This window comes from Triturus cristatus, chromosome 12 (assembly GCF_964204655.1).
Source record: "Triturus cristatus chromosome 12, aTriCri1.1, whole genome shotgun sequence".
In the NCBI taxonomy this organism is placed as follows: Eukaryota; Metazoa; Chordata; class Amphibia; order Caudata; family Salamandridae; genus Triturus; species Triturus cristatus.
Window position 1 is genome coordinate 165,360,454 of NC_140595.1, and position 19,107 is coordinate 165,379,560.

The 19,107-nt window shown below is 43.9% G+C and overlaps 1 pseudogene; it reads right to left on the minus strand.

Annotated features, from left to right (window-relative positions):
• LOC146772985 (rho guanine nucleotide exchange factor 11-like) overlaps positions 1-19,107 on the minus strand; it is a 316,652-nt pseudogene that overhangs the window by 154,594 nt on the left and 142,951 nt on the right.

A 19,107-nucleotide genomic window follows, 5' to 3' on the forward strand; every position in this document is an offset into this window, starting at 1 on the left:
CATGGTTTCTTTCAAACAGTAAGAGAAGGTGAGAGTTGTGTAGGATCTCCTTCAGATATCACATCTCATCACTTCTTCCTCAGTCCTACTGCATCATGCACAAGCCCATTTAGACTTCCCACTGACTTCCTCATGGTTTCAGTTATGATTTGCTTCACAGTTTGTCACTGTAAAATCCTAGTACAGAACAAATGAATTGAACTCCCCACATAAAGTGTTTTTGGTGTCCATGAATGGAAGTCAGCCATCAGGAAACCGTTAAGAGAAACAGTAGCTCACTTAAACCTCTCACAATCCAGTATTGGATCAGAGGACAAAATGACTCTTAGATTCCTGTTTTCAACCAAGCCTTTGATAACAGTGACCACCACATTTATTGAATAGAAGACCTGGCGTATGAGAGAAGGGAACCGTGTCCAAGAGGTGTATAGTGATTCCTCTCTGCCAAACTCAATATGTCTATGAATCAAAAGTTTGTGAAAGAACAGAAATCGCTGATAATAGTTAGATTTGATGGGGAGCGTTTTGGCATAAGTGCCACCAATGATTGTGTGAAGACTGCTAGTCAGTAATTGTTAGCAGTTCAGGGGCAGAGGTCTGATGAATTTGCTTATAATCTATAAGCAACATAGGTGACAAGAGTACTAGCACTGCTGTGAAGGGGAGCAAGGACCTTTTTGAGACAGACTGGAGAAAAGCTGAAGGAATATGAAGAGTCTCTCACTGCAGTCTTCATGGAAGGGAGGCATTTTGAATGTCAGCAGCCTTCATCAGGACATACCTTCAGAGGAAGAGGAACAGTAGTACACATCTTGGGGTACTTAAGTATTGAACTATTGTTTACATTAATATTTCTATGTAACCTATTTTGATTTATGTTTGCAACAATACTATTGACTAGAAGGAAAATGTTACTTACCTTGTAAGCATATGTTCGTAGCGTGTAGTGCTGTGGATTTCCATGCTTTGCATACTACTGCCATCTAGTGTTGGGCTCTTCCTGTTGCAACTTGTTTTTCTTTGAACAAATATTTCAGTCATGATGTCTCAGTGAGGTCTCCTACTCCAGTAGTGACACGCAAAGGCACCAACTCCATTGGTAGATTGGTTTCCACACAGTGAGTCAGAGTAGGTATGGAGTAGTGAGTAGGATAAGACAGTGGCCATGTGTGTAGCATACATTATCAAGCAGATTGAAGATATTTGTAGCAAACACTGGCTTCTCAGGAGGCAGGTGGGTGCAAGTGAATCTACAGCAATACATTTGATGAACCGATGCTTAGGGAAAGGAACAAAATCAGTTTGTAGCATTTGTGGCTGTGGATACACATGCTCTGCATGGACTGTAAAGCATTACTCCCCTATGTGATGGCTAGCGAGTGAATGGGGCAGAAGTCTGAAACAAAGTCTTTATGACAGTCTATCCTATTGTAATCTGAACCCTTGCCTCACTGTCCATATAGCAATGCTTTCTTAAGATGCATGGATTGAACCAGGTAACAGTCTTACAGATGTCTGCTATGGGTATGTTTTCAAGTGAGGCATGGGGAGGGCAGGTATGTTTCTTTTGGCTTTAAGGCAACAGGTCTAGATACAATTAACAATCCACCAAGCTATCTGTGGCTTAGAAATGGGATAGCATTTACAAAGGAGAGCAAATGCAAAAACAAATCTATTAGGTTTTGCAAAAATACTTTGTCCTATCTATATAATACATGAGAGCACACTTGACATCAAGTGTGTGAAGGGCTCTCTCTGGTACAGAGAAACTCTGGGGTAAAAAGACCGGAAATTCAATTGTCTGATTAACATGGAAGGGGGAGGCCACTCTATGAAGGAACTTATAGTTGGTTCTAAGGACCACCCTGTCATTGTGTACCTGGACAAAAAGCAGAAGTAGTGAGAGGAGGAATTATAGTTAACTTACACTGCTTAGTGAAGTTATAGCTACTAAAAAGGCGACCTTTGACGAAAGAAACAGGAAAATACAAGAATGCAGTGGTTTAAAGGGCAGTTCCATCATTTTGGTGATCAGGCTAGTGCAGGTGGAACTCTAGGTGGGATGACACATTTAAGCCGCTCCATGAAGGCTTTTATAATAGGGATTTTGAATAGAACGTGTTCACTGTTCTGTATTTATGCAGCAATAGTAGCTTGGTGTAAGGCAGCAAAGAGGTCTATATCTGAGGTCCCACCATTGCCGATTAGTGAGTAGGACTGGTGGGTGGAGTTCCCACTCATGGTCTTGTAGCTGCGTCCACATGAGCAGGACTGTAAAATCATCATCCACTGCTAGAGGAACTCCGCCAGGAGATACACTAGGCAATCGCCTGATGCCAAATTCTCTGAGATAATGCTGACAGTTGAGGAAAGTGTGATCTGCCTTGTTTTTGCAGTTAAATATTTTCATGTTATTGGTTCACAACAGGACCACCTTGCCCTGAATGTCTAGGAGAAAAGCTTTGAGGGTTAGATGTATGGAGAAAAGTTCCACATGTTTTATGTGGGAGCTTGATGAGGCAGACACAGATTATGGACTGTCAAGTTGTTCATATGCACCTACGACCTGGCAAGAGATGAGTCTGTGGTAATCGATTCAATAGTCTTTATTTCGACAATACGTGTCATAAAGGCATTGGTACATAAAATACAGTATACAGTATAAAAAAAAAAACCAATGAGTTAAGATATCTTATAAACATGTGCAGGTAATTATAAAAGTCAGCTTATCCTGATACCTTAAGAGACATATACATAACATGAAAGCAGCAACAAGGTAATTGAGGATGGATAAAAACGTTAAAATCATTGGGCAAAGCCAGAACTCAAGGGTAGCATACTAGTATCACATCAAGGAATGGGCGTTTGTCCAAGTTCAATGATTTTCAATCAAAAGTTGTGATCTTATAGACCACATCCATCTCAGGGAATTGGCTACCAGAATTGCGTAACGGGGTGATAGATCAGTCTGCAAAATTCTCAGGGCGACGCTACTTTGTCAAGTGCCCAGATTCTTGCAAGTCTATGTGAGCCATACTTTACGTGGGCCTGTGTAGGCAGAGCAGACAAACAGGACATGGGGATAGGTTTCAGCATGTTCTCTGTAAGTGGGCCATTTGTTGTCACCCGTAGTGGCCCATTTGGCAGTGAGGGGCTTTAGTGGAAGGGCACCTACTCTAAATTGGATGTACAATTTACGATCAAAGGGTTTTAGGATTATGTCCCAGTAGTGCTCGAAGCTTGGCCTAGATATAAATGTTAAAAATCTCCCAGTCAACGTTGTGCAATTGCTTACTCTGATAGTATTTTGTCCAACCATTTCCCAGTATCTTTCCTTGATTATTTCTCTTGATGGGAACTGGGTGCTTGATGGATTTTCACACAGATTTAACAATCCCATAATAGCCAGGATGCCTTTGATGTCACATAGCCAGCCAATTTTGTGGAAGTGATCCACCTCAATGACATCCCTAAGACCATCAGCAAATGTAGCAAATTCTGGGGTACACCAGATTCTGAGCCAGTATAAGACGGGACGTAGCCTGGCTATGTCTACCTGTGCTTTCCTACCTAAGTCATTCAACAAAGGTAGCACAGGAGTGTTTTGTGGTAGGCTGGTGATTATACAAAGGATTCTGTTTTCTGCTGTGGTTATATGGGTTCATTTCCAAGACCCCCAATTCCAACCCATATAGGACCAAGCTCACTACTTTTGTGTTATAAATCTGCCACACTGGGCTTCGTCATAGATGTTTCAAATTCGTTATTAAGGGCAACGGTTAATTGGCGATGTTTCAGTGCCATGATATCAATATGGCAAAACCAAAGAGGATGATGGACAGAGTGTTGAGCATTGAAAGCACTCACCCCCAGTCAACTGATCTGGGTTTAATCCATCATCATTCTTTAGCTCACTCCGCCACCCCAGTTCAGGCATGGCCATATGCAAATCAGTCTGACCTTGTGCCTCATGGGAACAATCCATCCCAAACTGCCAAGCCATGTCTTCCCTGGACCGGAAACAAGCATCCTGGGACCGGTTTCGGGTTCATAACCCTCATCAGCCAGGCTATCTTGAATCCAGTGGCAAAGTAAGCAAGGGTCCCACGTCTGGACATATCCTGCCAACTTAGGGCAAACAAAGCAAAACCAAAGGGGATGATGGATGAAGATCTCTGTAGTGAAGTGAATGTATGCTATTGTTCTGCATTCTGTCCATCAACTGTTGTTTTTGCATTTGTCAACCCAAGTGGGACGGGTATGTCTAGATGTGGGTCCCGTGCTCTCCATGCCACTGGAATCAAGCTATCCTAGCTGAAGAGGGGTGAAACCCCAAAACGGGTCCTAGGATGCTTGTTTCCAGTCCAGGGAGTACCTGGCTTGGCAGTTTGGGCTGGACTGTTCCCATGAGGCATAGGGTCAAGACTGATTTGCATATGGCTGGGTTCAAACTGGAATGGCATGGTGAGCAAAAAAGCGATGGATTTAGGCCCAGATCTCTGTACTGGGGTGAATGTATGACATTGTTCTGCATTCTGTCCATCAACTGTTGTTTTTGCATGATATCAATATGGGGCATCCATCTCATTTTGTCTCCATGGTAATTCCTAAATAAGAAAATGCATATACCTGGTCTAGGGTTACCCCATCCAGAGTGATTCTGCCCCTAAATGTTCTGTGCTGTTTGAAAGTCATAAATTTGGTTTGAGCTGCATTGATTTGTAGCCCTTGTAGAGCGCAGAAGTCTTCAAAGCGTAACAATGCACGCTGTAAACCACTAGGGGTTTTTGAGATGGTAAGCGTGTTGTTGGCAAACATTAAAATTGGGATCTTTTTTCCTGCTAAAACCTGGGCATCAGTAGGAAAAGTGGCTAAAAATGTGGCTACTCCATTAATAAAAAGGGAGAATAATGTGGATGCTATCACACACCCTTGGCGCACTCCCCTTTCCACTGGGAAGGGGACTGTTACGTTCCCCTGAGAGCCCCAGTGGATTTGTGCAGAAATATTCTTGTGGAGTCAGACAATAAGGGAGAGCAAGTCCATGGGCAAACCCAACTCCTGTAACACCACCCAGAGTTTATTGCGTGAAACTAGGTCGAAAGCTGACTTAAGGTCAACAAAGGCAGCGTACATAAAGCCCTTGCCAAGGACTAAAGTCCGCCAGTATATTAGGATAAATCAGAAGACTTGATCTATTGTGCTAGTGTGTGCACGAAAGCCCACCTGGGGGGGTTAAGATATCATTGGCATCCATCCACCCTTGGACCTTTGCCAGGACAAGGCGGGCTACCACCTTTTGGAGGGTGTCAATTAGGCTTATTGGCCTGTAATTTTCTGGCAAAGACCTGTTGCCCTTCTTATATACTGGAATGATCTCCACCCCGCCAGGAGTCCAGGATGGGGTACCATGGACAATGGCATTTGTCAATAACAATATGTACCTGCCCCAATTGACCTTGTTGTGCAAAAAGACGTCGGCAGGAGTACTGTCGATGCCTGGAGCTCGCCCCCAGTGATGGCGCTGAGGGCTGATCTTACATCAGCTAGAACAAAAACTGGTCAGTTAAATAGGGGTGGGTGGTGAAGGGCTCACTTTCCTCTACATCATTATTATTTACCCAAGAGTCTGGATCTACATGGTTTTGTGGGGAAAAAGAGTCTTCACTCCTACCCCATTTTACCAGTTTCCAAAAATGTTGGATATTATTCCTGCTGCATGCTAATTAGGTCTTAGCATTTTCCTGCATCTTCTTATAGGTTTTCCTCGTGTTCTGTATTCTGCATGAGTCGCTTGACCTAATGCCTCCCCTAAAAGTCTGCGGGCTTGCTTACATTCTTTGTTAAACCAATGGTGCTGGGGCTTTGCGCGGTTCTTCTAAGCACTATAGGGTCTTTGAAAATGTGATCTCATTTTATCAAGTAATGTATTATGTATCGGTATTATGACATTAATTGACTGGGAATTAAGGAGGGAAACCTCCATCTCTGCAACCACGTTCTTGGCATCCCTGGCAATAGTGGACAACATGTCAGTTTTTTCCAAAATCTTAGATCATTTTACCCGCCGCATGTCACTGGAGGTTAATAAATCTCTGGTGGTTAACAAATTGTCATAGTATGTTAGTTCACATAGCTTGGTGAATTGGAACACAGAACACAATGGATTATGATCACGCTCCACTTGGTCGGAGACAACTATGTCCTCAAGGGCATGCCATAGTTTTAGGTCGATTAGAAGATAATCAATGCAGCTTGAGTGATGGCCGTTGTTAAATGTATTGGCACCCTGCCTATCGGAATTGGTTCTGCCATTGGCTGTCCTTATGCCTTTTTCTAGCTTAAAGTGTGTGGTAATGGTCAACTAAGGCACCTGGTCTGCGAAGGGCCTGCCATAAAACAGATTGTTGGTGTCACATCACTGCAGCAAGAAATGGATGTTGGCATTTATTAACACTAGTTTCCCCCAATGGCCCTCAGCTTGTGGCCATTGTGACAAGAGACTCTCGTGAAGTAGATGCATATGAAGCCTTGCATTAGCAACTATAGCTATGCATGAGGGCATTATACCTGGGATGTGCGTCACTATTTGCACTGTGAAAAGAGTGGGTGAACAAGGCGAAGTAGCTGTCGAAACGCAGTCACCCTTTGCCCACTTGGGTAGGCTTTATCAGAGGCTGCACTGAGGATTGACCCAAGCAAGGGCTGGGCCAGAAATGGTTGGAGGTAGGACTTGGTGGTGTAGACTGTAAAACCTAATTTGTGTAGTAGAGTGATCGCAGCTTGAAAATAGAGGCTTCCCTGGAGGGAGTGCCTCTGCCTCGACCTTTGGAGTTGTTGCCCCTGAAGGTGCCTGTGCATAACCCCTGCCTCCCGGTTTGTGGTAGGTCTGCTGCTAGCATTGGTGTGACTGCGTGGAGTCAGTAGAAATTGCCTTGGACCTGCCCATTGTCTGTTGCAGAAAGGAGCTATGGCTGAAGGAACTTGAAGGGCAACCATGGCCTTAGCAGTGTCAGTGTCCTTCTTCATCTTTTTCAACATCTCACCTTCCTTGGGACTGTAAAGGTGTTCTCCTGCAAAGGGCAGACTAATCAGATGTTTTTAAATCTCACTTTTGAAGCCGGAGACATGCATCCAAGAGTGGCGGCAGAGGATCACTGAGGTGTTCAGCTCACTGGCAGCTTTATCTGCCGAATCTAACGTACACTGTATGGCAAAGTTAGATATGGCCTTCCCATCCTCCACAATCTCTTCTCCCCTCTTCCGGTACTTGTCAGGGTGATGATGGAGAAAGGCCACAACCTCTTACCATTGGACCCTGTCATGGAAAATCAGGAAGCCTACCCAATTAGCAACAGGGACACTCTCATGGTCAGGATACCAGAGTGGGTCCACGTTGTAGTCCTCGTGAGGATCATCCGTAGGGTGAAGGTAGAGTGGCTCACCAAAGTCCTCTGCTGAAAAGTTGTGAGTAAGGCTACCTGAATAGGACTACACTTACCAATGAGGAGAAATCGAAAGAGGTGAGGCGGGGCACATGAATGTGTTGATGGCAGTGGTAGAGGAGGAGGTGATAAAAGAGGTAGTGGAGGAGGAGGGGTAAGGGCAGTGTCCTTAGGTCTCTTGTGAAGCACTGATTGGAGAGAAGAGTCTGGGCCGGGATTATTCTTGAAGCAGAGTCTTCACTATTTGGGCAATTTCTTCCCAGCAACAGAGATCTTTCCTGCGCAGGAGTGAATAATGATCCGATGCTGCCTTTCAACATGCCTCTACTCTGAGTCAGCTGTCTCTGCAATGGGACAGTTAGAGACAGGTTCTGGAAATTAAATACATGACTGAACCCAATGGGATAAAAAATTAATCTAATAATGGTTCAGTGCACATACGTGTTTACTACCAGAGGAGATGTTGCAGAAACCGCGGGACTCCATAAACTTTTTCGAAGAAAGTAAGTTGCAACCATCAACCCCAACACTAGAAGGCAGGTGTATAGGTGCATGTCGAGCTTGAAAGTCAACTGACACAACATTTACACACACACACAGAAATATATATGTATAGGGAAAGAAACTGGGGTGGGTGGTAAACTCCGCTCTGCTGGTGTCTAGCAGAAGTCCCAGCATCCTAGCCCCAGAATCAACAAGTTGCTTACCCAATCAGCACTCAGATCCCGTTGAGCTGAGCCAATGCCGGCGATGAAGAGGGGTCAAACTTTCTTCTCATGATGTTTGCTTTTCCCCCTCACTTTGCTGCAAGCCCCACCTTTCTGTTTTCCCACACCATCAAAAACCCACGCGGGTCTGTTGGACCTGCAACCCGTGCTCCGCACTGTGGCTTGGGACTGACTACTTTCCCACAGCAGCCATAGCCTAGCGCTGAGCCCCCCGCAGGCGCACGTTAAGACCAGGACAGGCCATCTGGGGCCTGTGGGGGAAGGGGTGGTGCAGTCTGTGTGACGGGTTCTTGTGTCTTCCACAGCTCTAGAGAAGCCAGTGAAGCTTGAAGGAAAAAAAGGCAGGGGAAGTGGATATCGGTGGCGAAGGTGGTAGCTCTGAGTATCTGCAGTATGGCGGTGGTGGCGCACAGGTGAGAGAGGTACAAGCCCTGCACCTTCCCCTGGTCCCTTTTTGCTGTCTCTGCAACCGTTAACAGATGCAGAGACAATCGCTCCTGGCCACCGTGCCGTTCAAATGATAATTCCGAAGATGCTCTACACATATGTGTTTTAGGATTTTATTGTCGACTTCTTACCAGAAAACGAATACATAGCGTGTCTATGACTTGGAGCCCTGAAGAAGTCCCTATTGGGACGAAACGCGTTGGCAAAAAGAATTGGCTAAAAGAACTGTGAATATTGGATTTTGATCAATTTTATATGTTCATCACAATAAAGAAATTAAGGAAATGAGAACACGCCTTGGCATATTCTTCTGATTGTCATAAATATTCAGTGTCTGAACGGCCTTTAAATATCCATACGATTGATGGGTGTGGATTCCATATTCTTGCTAACTATAACTCACCCCATGCACAGTGTTGTCATTATTCATGTCATTCAGATGTTGCAGAGATGCTGTTTTTGCCCACATGTTTTTATTTTAACTTTTTTGTAGGAAGTGGGACAGAGCCCCCTAATTCTAAAATGACTGTCACTACATCCTCATTGATGTGGTGTCAGCCAGTCAGATCTTATCTGAAGATCTGTTGGCTTTGCAAATCCTGAGTGGCATGAAATATACACCACTTTTGAACCTTCATTTTACAGTAACATATGGAAATTTTACACTAACTCACAAAAAGCACACATTTTGGACCAAGATCTATGTTTCTCCCAAATTTGGGGCAATTACGTTCACCCGTTTTGACTGTAACTATGTCTAATTTTCCTATGGGGAAATTGTATTTTGGGATCTCCACCCATTTTTCGGCCTGACTTAACAGGTCACCCTGAGATGTTCCAGAAAGGAGCTGAGGTGGAAGAACCTGGTTTTCGAAGTTTTGTGAAGATTTCTATGGAATCCTGGCCTAATATAAATGGTAACAGTGGTCTGAGAGATGAGAAGCGTACATACCAACAGTTTTGTCCTTTTTTATCCTCCATTTTAAGGGTCCCTCATGGATCAATCGACTCATGGTTAAATCAAGGTTCTATTATAAAAAAATGGACATCAATCAATTTCAATCAATAATATTGAAAATTAAGCTACAAAATCAGTCAAGTGTCCAAAGAGGCCAAAAACGTTTACCTTGAACTCTGCGACCAGAGGGTTATTTCTGATCTTTTCTAGTGCAGTGGTGTCAAGCCGCTTCTGATACATCTTAACCCGGTGCTGGTTCTCAGTTTACTTCACTTTGTCTTTCACGTACTTCAGAATTGCCTGACATTGGTCCCTACATCTGCACAGTTTGTCTTTCTCTGAGCTGCCACCTGCAGGACAAAGCAGGACATCTTTTAGGTTTTTCACCACTTAAAAGCATGAGGTTTGGCAGAAGCACTGAAGTTCGCCAAGGACTTTCTCAGGACTCAACCCATTACTGAGAAGCAACCAAGAAAGAAGCAGAGATTACATTCAACACACATACATTGAAGGCCATGCATACCTTGGACATAAACTGTAATACAGCTTTTCTGGGCAGGCAGCAACAAACATACAATATAAGCTCATTCTGAAAGACTTGTGAATACAGTGCAATGTGGTAATTGTATTACTCAACTGTAGTCTGTGCCTTGATACAGGGCTGTGTGAAAAATTTCAGGCCTAGACACAACTATGTCAAAATCAACATAAATTCACACCAGTAGCAGACTTCAATAGTTAAAGAAGAGTCAGTAAGATGTTCTTACCAAGCTACATCACCACCCTTTATCCTTCGAACATTCTAAAGTAACATTGGTCCACTTTCTTACCCATGACTGCTCTTTACATTTCACTAAGTTTTACTGATGTAAATGTGTATGCATGTTATAATATTTTACGACCACCAAGAACTCTAGGAGTTGTTTCAGATTCTATTCCCCTTCAGAGCATTGGGTAAAGGACTATAACAAAATGATTCAAAAAAAGCCATCCTGTGATAATCATGTATAATGGTCCTGGTGGTCTACGAGGTAAGCTTGTGTAGATATGTGTAGACCTTTTTGTAAAAACCAATCAAGTGCAAACGACTTGGCAGGCGACTGAGGGAGAAGAGGAAAATCACTGAATGTGTGTTCTTTCTTGCATGGTTAAGTGGCCACATTATGTATTACAGTGGCAGTAGCCCAAGAGAATTCATGGCCTTGCCTACCCAGCACACCGTGTTCAACACACCCAAATCCAGAATTCTCCATCGTAGAGTGTTTTCAGCAAGGATGGATAAGGTTAAACTAGCACATTTCAAAAGGACATTAAGCCACTTAAGATTTGATTTAAGGAACGCAGGCCAGACAGCTGACAAGATTTCAGATGGTGATCCTTGCAGTCACCATCTCACTTATGTAAAAGTTAGTTGTCACACGCCATTTCAGATACTTAAACTTTAATGCTAGAAGCAAAACATCTTTAGGTTTATTTAAATCAGAATTTCATGAAAAAGAAGCAAAAGTGAAAAAAATATGTATTTCCACAAGCTGCACCAAGACGGGAAAGGACTTATGAGCTTTGAGCATCAGCTGCTCAAGCTCATATAACTTACAAGTATAACTTAACACTAATGGACTGATGTAGAGTTTGGCAGAAAAGTTACGCTTGCACAAAGGCGATCAAGTACTCTCTCCACCAAACTGAAGGTCCACCACCTGATATACCAACGAGTGGACCTTAAGCATGGCAGCGACAGAGACTTCTTCATCTCCATCGCTGACATACTATTCTGCATGCTCGCCCAAAGGGACAGTAAAACACATTTAAATAACACCCATATCATAGGTCAGGGTCATTGTTTTTTTTCAAAAACAAAATCTTGCTTTGGGACTTTCTTTTTGGAAAAAAAAAAGAAGCATCTTAAAAGTTTGACGAATCGTACCATCATTTGGATGGTATTTTAAGTCAAACTTTTAATACACGAACCACCGTGCAGTGGTTCCTGACAATGTTTAGAGCTGTGCACAGCGCTAGAGGACAACTCTAAATTTAGCAGGCAGCGAACCCTCGGTATGGCCAGAGTGAAGTACTCTGCCATACTGATGGACTTACCTCCGCTCGCCAAACTCTAAATCAGCTTTGACATCCAGTTAGGATAGGGTAACCTACTGGCAAGCTTGACATAATTGGGCTACTTTGGAACCAATAGAATCCTCTGAAATGTTTACTCATTTACAAAATAATTACACATTTTTTTATTAAATAAAACTTTATTGGTTTATTGTAGCACATGGAAAAGACATCATATAGGATCTTACAATAAGCATCATGTCATTTTACCTTACGCAGTTTCCGTAAACATGCGTAAAAACACATAGGACATAAATATATATACTGCAGCTTAAGTCAGACCCATTGCGGGTCCGTGAAAGGACAGAACAATGCCTTTACAAAAACTGTCTATGTAATACAATCTTTAGTGCAGGAGACCATCAAACTCTGTCATTCCTGCAAGGCAATAATACTATAAGAAAAATGGCAATCCACGTGTCATGTTATCCCCTAAAGCCAATACACAACAAATGAAACTCCTCCAAACTCTCCCCATCCGGTTTTGTGTTATATCTCTACCGAAAACATAATAAGGAATCAAGGTGGATAGTCCATACATGTCCGTGGTGCATCCAACTAGTATCCAGTGTTGCCTCTACTCTGTTTTGAAATCCCCAGGGTGTAAGCAATACCATGTGTCCCCAATCCCCAAATGCAATCACTCCCAGAGGCTCCCTCAGGACAGCCAACATAGCCAAACAGCATCATACATTATCTTCAAGTTTATCATCTTTACAAACATGTCTCATCTGCACCACCTCCGCAATCGCCCATTGACAAATCTCTTTCATCCACGTCACTTATGTGGGGGGTGTCAGACTGAGCCATATAACGGTTATGCACAATTTTGCCAGCACCAACCCAAGGAGGACAAACTTCCTGCTCAATTTCTTTTTGGTAGGAGAGGGAATCAGTCCCACCAACACTTGAGGGATCACCATCAGCGTGTCCCACCCCAAAGCCCTATTCAAGTTGTTTAATATTTCTTCTCAGTAGGAGGACAATGATGAGCAAGCCCATACCATATGTATAAAATCAGCCATCTGAGACCCACATCATGCGCAGCAAGCTGGTTGAGTATCGTAGGTATTATGCAATAGTTGTCGAGTAAGATAAGTCTGCTGTACAAAATTATATTGCAGCAGTCTAAAGTGTACATTGGAGCTGACTGTCCGTACCCCCTCGTAGACCTTCACCCAATCTTTAGCTGATAAGGGTTCCCCCATTATAGCCTCCCACTTGGTCTGGAGATGCAGCACCACCTGTGGCAGATCGACACTTAGGGCCGTGTATACGTGTGAAATTAGCCCACGGCCCTGCGCCATTTCAAGCAGTGTAATCAAGGTATTGGACCAGGGTGGTTCATCAGGGAAGGGTAGCCATACTTCCTGGGACGTGCTGCAGATTTTCGTATACTGGAGGTATTGACCTGAACCCAGGAAAAAAGCTTCAATGACTTCCTCCCTCATAATGAAGCACTGTCCAGGATATAGATCTCCCATAGTTTCGCAACCCCCATCCTTCCATTTCTGCATCAACACAGTGGACAACTTGTTAGCAGACCTGCACTGTTCACAGAGGCATATTCAGAGCATATGTGGCAGCCAGAGAACCCTACGGGCCACTCCCTCCCACATCCCCGCTAGCTGACTGATAACATAAGGAAAGGTGTAGGGGAACCACAAGCCAGACAACAGGAGGATCGGCAAGGGTCCCCCTTTATGTGTGCCCGGCAGAAGCCTCACATACTGCATTGCTCGATTGAGATGTTTTGGGTCTCAAAATCAAATTGTTCTCAGTTTCTGTTTGATAAGGTCCAGCATGCTTGGAAGACTCTCCTGTGGGGTACCAACCATCCTGAGTATTTATTTATATAACGTTTTATATTGTGCTGACATGACCCAGGCGAGTATCAGAGTGCTTTACAGATGATCAAGGACACAAAGAGCTGAGCCAGTAGGTCAGTAACATCAACAGTGATAAGCAAGATACTGGAGTAGAAAGAGGAACAAAGTATCATGCCATTGTAAAAGGAAATAGATTAGCATATATGAGCAACAAACAAATATTGCTGTTGAGAACAGTCATAGACATAGTCAAAGTCATAAGATCAATACATTGTATGGTTGTGAACCATATTTGTCTGGCCCACGTGGGAGCTACCAGGATGAGAGTGAGGGATGTTTGTAGTAGCATCCTCAACATGTATGGAATGAGCTTGAGAGGAGGAAACGTGTAGTCAAATTTCCCTAACTAGTTCATCCACAAGGCATTGTCCAAGGGATGTGGAAACCTTCGAGGCAAAGCTTTGGCAGTCTGCACTTTTTGTAATTGGCAAATAGGTCTATTTGTTGAAATTGTCATCGTTGATCGTAAGGAAGTAGGATTTGAGGGTGGAGTGCCCTCTCGTGAACTTGCTGATGATTCCTGTTTAGCAGGTCCGCAAAGTCATCCACTCCCAGAAGTTAGCCCACTGGGTGGTGTGTCTGATGGTGAATTCACCAATTCCAATTTGTTTACTTCAGTACTGACAGTTGCAGAGAGTGAGTGTCTCTCCTGTTCTGTAGATAATGCATGGCAGCAATAAGTTGTTTTTGATGAGTACCATCCTGCCCCAAATGTTCTGAAAGAAGGATCCGAGGGGTAGGTAGATGGCTAGAAGTTTGAGGTAGTTGATGTGAAACCCCTGCTATTGGGATGACCAGTGACCCTGATCTGCCATGGTGTCGAGGATTCACCCCCAGGCAGAGTGTGAGGCATCCGTATTGGGCTCTGGCAGGTGGGTTCTACAGAGGCCCTGCCATTGCAGCAAACTGATGTTGTTCCACCACTGCAGGAAACGATGAGTAGTGGCCCTTAACAGCACTAGAATTTGTAGGTTACCCTCCCATTTTGAACATTGTGTCGAGAGACACTACAGAAATAGGTGCATGTGAAATCTGGCACAGGGAACTATGGCTATGCAAAAAAACATCATTCCCAAGAGATGCACTGCTATTTTGATTGACAATTTGACCATAAAAGAGACAATATCTGCTGGAAAGCGAGCATTCTTTGAAGGTTGAGATAAGCCTTGCCAGTGACTGCATTTCTAATTGAGCAGAAGAAGGGATAAACTTGCAGAGGCTAGAGGTGGGACTTGGTTCCATTAACTGTAAATCCCAACCTGTGAAGGAGGGATATGGCAGCCTGAGTGTATGCTAGGGACTGCTGTTTGTCCGCACTCTTGATCAGGCAATAATCTACATAGGGGAAGATATGTGTGCCTCCCCTTCTGAGGTGGGTGGCTACAAACGCTAGGCATTTTGTAAAAACCCTTTGAGCCGTGGTAACCCTATAGGGTAGCTCATTTACTAGTAGTGTTGTCTACTTACCATGAAACGAAAGTAGCACAAATGAGCTGAATGGATATGTGAAAGCAGGCATGCTTCAGTTCCAGAGTAGTCATGAAATCGCCTTGCTGCAGCAGTAGGATAACATCCTGAAGATCAGTCATGGAAATGTTCTTATAGGATGCAACTGCTGAGGGGATAAAGATTGAGGATTGGCTTTGGAGATCCATCCAGTTTCAGGATTAGAGAGTTCAGGAAGTGTTCCCTTTTACCCAGGTGGTAAAAGGGCACCGCTTGTATGACCCCTTTAAATAGGAGCACTTGTACTTCCCTCCTCTTGGAGAAGGTAGAGGTCTTCTGTGCTTAGGGGTATGTGCAGAGAGTAAAATGTTAGGAAGAGTTGAACAGAGTTCTAGTCAATACTTACAACTCATTGATATGAGGTGCTTTCTTCCCAACAAGTTAAAACCTACTGTAGCTTTCACCTGAAAGGTGTGGTGGGATCAGGGTAATAAGTGTTAAGAAATGCTTTGTAGTGGGGACTCATTTATTGGGCGTACCATTAACCCTGTCACTGTTAAAGTTGTACTGCAAGAATAACGTGTTTCTGCTACCTGCTGCTGATAATATCATTGGGGTTATGTAAAAATAGTAGCTAGATAGAAGTGTTTAAAATGTGTTTACTCCACTTCCAACTGTTCCTATGTGTATGACAAAGAGAAAACACACTGGTCAGTTGAGTCATTTGTCCACAACTGCCAGAATCATCACACAACCTATCCAAAGGGGAGTCCTTACTCTACTTAAAGAGAACTCTCACCGACTAGGAATTTTCTGTGTTATACGTCATCATGGAGTCCTCATCCAGACATCTTTTGTGTCTGGGTGGGCTCAACCTCGTGAGCTGTTGCTAATCCAATGGTTGGATCTCAGAATGTAAAATTGCCTCGTGGTCCTTCAGCTTAATTTGAATTAATTACAGGGCACCCAGGTAAAGTTAAAACGCACGCAAGTTGATGAAGAAAATAAGTGTTACAATGCATCTAAAATGGGTTCAACGTGTTTCATCTGCTGATTTCAGCCCCATGGGTCATGTGGCTTTCATCAGGACCGAAGATGAGACCCCTAGAGTCTTTCTTGAGATAATTTACTCTCTTAGCATGTAATCTTTGGAGCTTAATAATCCTGCAAACTCAAATTCATTCTAGCATGCAAAACATACAAACCATTAGGCTACATAGATCCATTTAGTCTCTGTGGTTTACGAATAGAAAAGAAATAAAGAGACAGCATTAGTCATGATCATAACCATAAATTGGCCATACCATGAACATGACACCATTTGTGAGCAATCCAAACTCAAACATTAGCCACAAAGGCCATCCTAACTGTTAACACAATCACTCATGTTCCTGTGTAAATAGTTCTCAAAATTAGGACTGGTAGAGATTGTCATACTTGAGAGACAGTCTTCCTGTGCCCAATAGGACTTTTAGAGATGGGCGGACCCTGTCGTCACACACTAGATAGCGAGGAAAGAAGATATAGTCAAATAAAGCCCCCCTGCTTTCCACTGCGTATGCTATGCAATTTCATGTGCTCACTTTGTCCCTGCACTTACATTATCAAGGGTCAACATCCAGTCGTGCACCTATTTGGTCCTCTAAATCTTGCGTGTTAGTGTGGTGTACAGGGGCTGGCTGTTTTAGATCCCGCAGCCCTCCCACTGTTATGCTGCGTTTATATGTGATCCCGCCGCTTTCTGCTTGGATGTCAATCTAGATGAGAAGCATGTTATCGATACAGAAAAGTCGTCATAGGAATCAAATCTTGCAAAGACTTTTGTTAGGACATACCTTGTTTCCCCTCGTTATTTGTACTATTGTGGACTGGTCTGCATCAAATTATTGATGACATGCAGATCATAGTTTTGAAATGGGCTGCGTCCAGCCAGCCCCCTAAACGAGATTATAGTGTGCACTCATGTGAGGAAGCAGATCAGAGTGGAAATCATACACAGATATATCATATACATATATGATCTTGGTCTTAGTGTGTAAATAGCCTGGTTATTTCTTCATTGTCATTAAGTCTGGTCAATTCAAGTCATGGTCTAGCTAGTTGTTGAATGCTATCAACAAGATATCGTCATTCAGCCTGTTAATCTACTGTGTTGTCAGGTGATAAAGCCAGTATTGTTTCTTATCAAAGAGTATCTGTTCCACCTTTTTATTTGCGTCATTTAATTGCTCCAAAATGATCGTTTTATGGTGCTTCGCTGTGTGGCCTGTCGAGATTTATTGGCTACTCATTTTTGTCATGTTTCTCCTACCTCAAATATTGTTACTGTTCTCACAAATCTGGATCCTGGTTTTTCAGCTCATCACACTGACATACCTCATGTGGCATGAACAAGTAATCATGTAGATCATGTAGAGAGAGTTATGGTTGGTTTGTCTCAGCAGGACCCATGGTTTTGTCATTCCAATCTCAATGGTTTTTGTCTGGGTTGTGAGGTGACATACACTACACGATTAGGTAGGGTGTACATAAAGCAGTCCTTGAAATTAGTGCCCCTTTTGTGCGCAAACATGGATTTTATGAAATGCATATTCCCTGTATTGAGTATGTACCAGTTCTTGATGATGACCTTTTTGACATAATTTGATGCCACATTGTATGTGGTCACATAGATAAGCATTCAATATTTCCTCCTGGGGTAAACTGGCTTTCAATGTCTAGGCTCAACAAAAGATTGTTGTTTGGGTCAAGTTACATCTTCAAGAGGACCTTTCGTGTCAAATATATGGAATTTTTCTGTATAACAGGTCTCAGGAATGAGTCTCTGAAGTGTGATAAAGGTTTCAAAATGGAAGTTATAAGAATAGGTTACTTACCTTAGCGAATGCTCTTTCTGGTAGGGACTCCACCTAACCACAGATTCCTCACTTTTGAATATTCCCCAGGCATCAGACTGGATGCTAAACTTTTTCAATGTATCTCTGCATGCCAGAAGATGGTGCAGTGTGGCACCACTCTGACAACGTTCCGCTCCGGAAGTGATGTGTGGAGACTATATAGGCGCCATTTCTGCGTGCTGATGTCAGTTGCTTTTGAGACTGTCCATGCACCCAGACATAGAGCCCTAAAGGTAAACTGATACACCAGTGTGCGAATTCCTATATTTTAGATCGTAATAAAGAGTTGAGTAGAATCACAGAATGAAGTGGATGGAAAGGATTTAAAGAATCTGCAGCTATATACAGTCTCTGCCAAAAAGAGCGATACCAAAGTTAAGAAACTTGTTCGTTTGATAGAGACTTCTGGCTGCATATTCCTCACATTCTGGGGGGACTCTGCACACACCCCTCCTGTGTCTGAGCACTGCTGGTAGTGATAGGCACCCACCCCTCCTGTGTCTGAGCACTGCTGGGAGAACTCTGCACACACCCCTCTTGCGTCTGGGCACTGCTGGGAGGACTCTGCACCCACCCCTCCTGCGTGTGGCCATGTGCGCTCCATACATACACTGTTGGGGTGGGGGTACGCTCCATACATACGCTGGTGAGGGTACGGTCCGTACATACACTGTTGGGGTGGGGGTACGCTCCATACATACGCGGGTGAGGGTACGGGCCGTACATACACTGTTGGGGTGGGGGTACGCTCCATACATACGCGGGTGTGGGTACGGTCCATTCATACATGGGTGGGGGTACGGTCCATTCATACACGGGTGAGGGTACGGTCCGTACATACACTGTTGGGGTGGGGGTACGGTCCGTACATACACTGTTGGGGTGGGGGTACGGTCCGTACATACACGGGTGGGGGTACGGTCTGTACATACACTGTTGGGGTGGGGGTACGCTCCATACATACGCGGGTGTGGGTACGGGCCGTACATACACTGTTGGGGTGGGGGTACGCTCCATACATACGCGGGTGTGGGCACGGTCCATTCATACACGGGTGTGGGTACGGTCCATTCATACACGGGTGGGGGTACGGTCCATTCATACACGGGTGGGGGTACCGTCCGTACATACACTGTTGGGGTGGGGGTACGCTCCATACATACGTGGGTGTGGGTACGGTCC